This window comes from Carcharhinus amblyrhynchos, chromosome 4 (assembly GCF_965287045.1).
Source record: "Carcharhinus amblyrhynchos chromosome 4, sCarAmb.v2.hapA, whole genome shotgun sequence".
In the NCBI taxonomy this organism is placed as follows: Eukaryota; Metazoa; Chordata; class Chondrichthyes; order Carcharhiniformes; family Carcharhinidae; genus Carcharhinus; species Carcharhinus amblyrhynchos.
This window is the reverse complement of record NC_137327.1, coordinates 92196050-92202049: the sequence shown is the minus strand read 5'-3', so window position 1 is coordinate 92202049 and position 6000 is coordinate 92196050.

The following is a 6000-nucleotide window of genomic DNA, read 5'->3' as shown; positions in this document are numbered from 1 at the left end:
TTCCCAAACCCTCTCCTTCCAGTCACTCTGAACCCTGAAAACTCCAGCTCTTTGCTTTGTTGCAAACTTTGCACATTCCTTACATCTTTGATTGTAAGAAGCCTTTGCCAAACTTTTTCAACCCTGACTCTACCTCCCTCAAGAGGTTGGAATGATTCTGGCTTCTGCCAGCCTTTCTAGCATCTTTTGATTTGAAGTTTTTCCTGATTGCTCGTGATTATTATTTTACTCAAAAGAATGACTTTAATCTATCTCCCTGTCTAGTTCATGCATTCTTCTTTAGCAAACTTACACTTTTTTTCCTTCTGTCTTTGGAAAGCCTCCTTATCCCACTTGCTCAAACTTTTTCCCTTTCCACTTTCTCTTTGATAGGCTTGGATTTCTAACTGGGTTTTTTGCAATTATACTTCTTTCCATAGCTTTGCCTGACATTCGCAAGCTTCTTTTCCGAACACGCATTGTAATGCACAGTGGTTAGCACTGCTGCCTCACAGCTCCAGGGACCTGGGTTCAATTCCTGGCTTGGCTCACTGTTTGTGTGGAGTCTGCAAATTCTCCCTGTATCTGCATGGGTTTCATCCAGGTACTCTGCTTTCCTTTCAGTCTAAAAGATGTGTTGGTTAGGTGCATTGGCTACGTTTAATTCTCCCTCAGTGTACCTGAACAAACCAAAGTGTGGCAACTAGGGGATTTTCATAATAACTTCATTGCAGTGTTAATGGAAGCCTACTTATGATACTAATAAATACATTTTATCCATCTCACTTGAGGGAATCTCTACTCCCAAGTGCTCAGATAAGTTTTTTTAACTCAAGGTACAGAACTTCTAAATCATCTAAAGTAACTTCTCCTTCAAGAAAACTACTTACATTTTAGATGTTAGTAATACAGATTCAAGAAAGCCTTTTTGCAGTTTCAGGTTTCAGGGAACAACTTACTTTCATAGAAGAGTACAGCACAGTGCAGGCCCTTTGGCCCTTGATGATGTGCCGAGCTTTGTCCGAAACAAAGATCAAGCTATCATTCTGGTGTGCTCCATGTGCCTATCCAGTAACCGCTTGAAAGTTCCTAAAGTGTCCGACTCCACTATGACAGTAGGCAGTCCATTCCACACCCCAACCACTCTGAGTAAAGAATCTACCTTGGACTTCCCTCCTATATCTCCCACCATGAACCTAATAGTTATGCCCCCAAGTAACAGCTACATTCACCCAAGGAAATAGTCTCTGAACGCCCACTCTATCTATCCCTCTCATCATCTTATAAATCTCTAAGTCGCATCCTCCGCTCCAAAGAGGAAAGCCCCAGCTCCCTCAACCTTTCCTCATAAGACCTATCTCCAAACCAGGCATAATCCTGGTAAATCTCCTCTGCGCTCTCTCCAATGCTTCCACATTCTTCTTATAGCGAGGTGACCAAAACTGCACACAACATTCCAAATGTGGTCTCACCAAGGTCCTGTACAGTTGCAGCATGATCCTACGGCTCTTAACCTCAAACCCCGTTAATAAACGCTAACACCCTATAGGCCGCCTTCACAGCTTTATCCACTTGAGTGGCAACCTTCAGAGATCTGTGGATATGAACCCCAAGATCTCTCTGTTCCTCCCAATTCCTCAGAACCCTGCCGTTGACCCTGTAATCCACATTCAAGTTTGTCCCACCAAAATGAATCACCTTGCACTTATCATCAGGGTTAAACTCCATCTGCCATTTTTCAGCCTAGCTCTGCATGCTGTCAATGTCTCTTTGCAGCCTGCAAGAGCCCTCCACCTCATCTACTACTCCACCGATCTTGGTGTCATCACAAATTTACTGACCCTCCCTTCAGCCCCCTCCTCCAAGTCATTGATAAAAATCACAAATAGCATGGACCCAGCACTGATCCCTGTGGTACACCACTGGTAACTAGTCTCCAGTCTGAAAATTTTCCATCCACCACCACCCTCTGTCTTCTGAGATAGTAAGAAGTCTCACAACACCAGGTTAAAGTCCAACAAGTTTGTTTGATAGTAAACACCACTAGCTTTCAGGACGCTGTTCTTTTGTCAGGTGAGTGGAGAGTTCTGATCAGAAAGCTAGTGGTGTTTACTATCAAATAAACCTGTTGGACTTTAATCTGGTGTTGTGAGACTTCTTACTGTGTTTACCCCAGTCCAACGCTGGCACCTCCATATCACTTCTATGATTTAGCCAGTTATTTATCCAATTGGCCAAATTTCCCTCTATCCCACACCTTACTTTCTTCATGAGCCGACCTTGGGAAACCTTATCAAACACCTTACTAAAATCCATTTATACAACATCAACTGTTATACCTTCATCCATACATTTAGTTACCTCCTCAAAGAATTCAATCAAATTTGTGAGGCAAGACTTACCCTTCACGAATCCATGTTGACTATTCTGGATTAAGCTGCATCTTTCCAAATGGTCATAAATCTTATCCCTTAGGATCTTTTCCATTATCTTACCAAAGTAAAACTGACCGGCCTAAAATTACCAGGGTCATTCCTATTTTCTTTCTTGAACAGACAAACAACATTCACCACTCTCCAGTCATCTGGCACTATCCCCATGGACAGCGAGGACCCAGAGATTAAAGTCAAAGGCTCTGCAATCTTCTCCCTTGCCTCCCAAAAAATCCTAGGATATATCCCATCTGGCCCAGGGGACTTATTGACTCTCAGGTTTTTCAACATTGCTAATACATCTTCTCTCAGAACTTCTACCTCCTTCATCCTGTCAACTTTTATCACACACACATCCTCAAAAACATGACCCCTCTCCTTGGTGAGCACTGAAGAAAAGTATTCATTCATAGCCTCTCCTACCTCTTCTGACTCCATGCGCAAGTTCCCACTACTATTCTTGATCGGCCCTACCCTCACCCTGGTCATTCTTCTATTTCTCACAACAGTAAAAAGCCTTGGGGTTTTCCTTGATCCAACCCACCAAGGACATCTCAGGCCCCCCACTAGCTCTCCTAAGCCTTTTTTTAAAGCTCAATTCTTGCTATCTTGTAACCCTCAAGTGACTCAACTGAACCTTGTTTTCTCATCCGTACGCTTCCTTTTTCCTCTTGAAAAGACATTCAACCTCTTGTGAACCATGGTTTCCTCATTCGGCCATTTCCTCCCTGCCTGATAGAGACATACTTATCAAGGACGTGCAGTATTTGTTCGTTGAATAAGCTCCACTTTTCATTTGTGCCTTTCCCTGACAGTTTCTGTTCCCATCTTATTCTCCCTAATTACATCATAATTACCCCTCCCGCAATTATAAACCTTGCCCTGCCGGATGGCCCTATCCCTTTCCATTGCAATAATGAAAAACATCGAATTGTGGTCACTATCTCTAAAGTGCTCTCCCACAAACAGATCTAACACTTAGCCTGGTTCATTACCCAGTACCAAGTCCAATGTAGCCCCACCTCTTGTCGGCCTATCCACATATTGTGTCAGGAAACCCATCCAAACTATTCGACCTATAAAGGTTAAAATCAATATTTGCAAAGTTAAAGTCACCCATGACAACTACCCTGTGACCTCCACACCTATCCAGAATCTGCTTTGCAATTTTTTCCTCCATATCTATATCACGATTTCAGGGCCTATAGAAAACTCCTAACATGACCGCTCCTTTCCTATTTCTAACTTCAGCCCATTTAACCTCAGTGGGTAGATCCCCTTCTAACTGTCTTTCTGCAGCCATTAAACTATCCTTGATTAATAATGCTACTCCTCCACCTCTTTTACCACCATCCCTACTCTTACTGAAACATCTATACCCCAGAACTTCCAACAACCACTCCTGTCCCTGTTCTAAGCACGTCTCCGTAATAGCCACAACATCATAGTCCCAAGTACCAATCTGCACTCCAAGTTCACCTACCTTATTCCAGATGCTCCTTGCATTGAAGTATACACACTTCAACCCATCAATTGCTGGTACACTCCTGCAACCTTGATATCCTCCTGAGTATCTCACTACACTCAACACTGGCTTCTGGACTACAGCTCGTTTTCCCATCCTCCTGACAAATTAATTTAAACCCTGCCTCCCGCCCAAAGAGCCGTAGCAAATTTCCCTCCCAGGTTCAGGTGCAAACCGTCCTGTTTGTACAGATCCCACCTTCTCTAGAACGTGCTCCAATTATCCATGCAACTGAAACCTTCCCTTCTACACCATCCCTGCAGCTACGTATTATCTGCATTCTCTCCCTGTTCCTCAACTTGCTAGCAGGTGGCACCAGCAACAAACCAGAGATGACATGTTTTGTCTCAGCTTCCACCCTAGCTCCCTAAATTCCTGTTTTAAATCCCCGTCCCTTCTTTTACCTATGTTGTTTCTCTAGAGTCTTTCCTCACTAATTTGTTTCATCTGTGGGAACAAATTCTGGACCTCAGTGGAATCCCTCTGTGGGAACATAATCACAATGAGCCTTTAATTTGGTTCAAATACCTGCACCAGTGTCTCAAATCGTTACAACCAGCTCCAGATGATGTTCTCTAAAAGTTGTTGATCCAGGCAAAATCCTTCAATTTGTCACTGTCCAGTTGGTTTACTACCAAACTGTTATAAACTCAGGTGAAGATGGATGACTGGTTCTGTATTGTGAATTAATCTTCCACCTCACCAACAAAGTTTAATCTAACAAGGCTCCCTTTTGCTTGGGCCTTTTCAGATCCTGTAATTCTGTTCAAAAGAAGAGCTAAGTTAACCATACTTTCTTGAATTAAAGATAAAGTTTATTAACCACTAAAAAAGGAAGAAAAATGATAAAACACATGCCTAAGCATTCATAAGATTAGAAGAACTGAGTCCTGTTAAGGGGAAATGAATGGCATAAGGTGGCAAGAGCCAACGTTCCTGGCCTAGACCAAAGAGCACATGCTAGTTAAGTCTTATATCATTGTTAGCCAGTGAATCTTGTACATCATTTGGGCCTACATAAGTAGTAGGAGTTCTTAATTGACCATGTACGTCCTCCAGGCCTTATGCAACAAAAAAATATCAGCAAGGTCTTGGGAATCAAATTTGTTTACCGTTAAGACCAACATTGAGTCAGAGCAGATTAAGCGCAGCTTCAGGGAAGATAGCGAAAGACAGAATGCACACATGGTTTTGTAGACTATGTACTACCTGGAACCAAATATATCTTAATGTAAACCCATAAGTGGACAAGCTTGGAATTTAAACAATGTTTTGTGTACTTGACTAACTGTATAAATTAGTTCTACATATGATATGGCAGTGTGCTGTTTCAGGGATCTCTCCCTGCACACTCGTAATTGGATCTTTAATAACTAATTATACCTGTATCTACATCTCCTTTAATCAGTTTATAGAACATAGTCACAACAGTTTGATAGTAATTAAGAAGAAATAAAAAGTTTTACAAATAGTTCTTGATCTGTGAGCAGATGAGGATGAAGTTTGCGGCCATTAAGATTTTGTTCCAGTAGAGATCACTTCTGCAGGTGAACAGTTGACTAACTGATTCAGGTGTTCTGTGGTAGAGATTTCAGTTTCTTTTCCAGCTGTGATTCTTTTGCTGACTATTCAATTTCCACAGTCAAGAGAGTTTTGAGATATTCTGTACAAGACAGCTATTTTTGTAGGAGCACTGTCTCAGTATCTAACATCTTCAATGTTAATATCCTCACAGTGCAAATAGGCAGGCAGGCCCTGGGAATCTCTTGGTTAATCCACCGGTTGGTCGAGGCATTTGCACCTAGGATCTACTAGATGAGATAGCCATTATGTTCCATCGTCTTCACTGGAGATGATAATCAATCTTTCGTAGCTTTTAGAAGTACATTGTTTAGAAACAGGGAGAGGTTCCATTAGCCCTTTGAGAAACACCCTCTAGACATTCTGGTCAGTGGCTAACTACATTCTTAGCCATTTTTGGGATTTATGTCTACTTTAAAATATAAAACTTTTTGAAAAGTTGAAATTTACCCATGTATAATGCCATGGTTTCTTCATCATCAT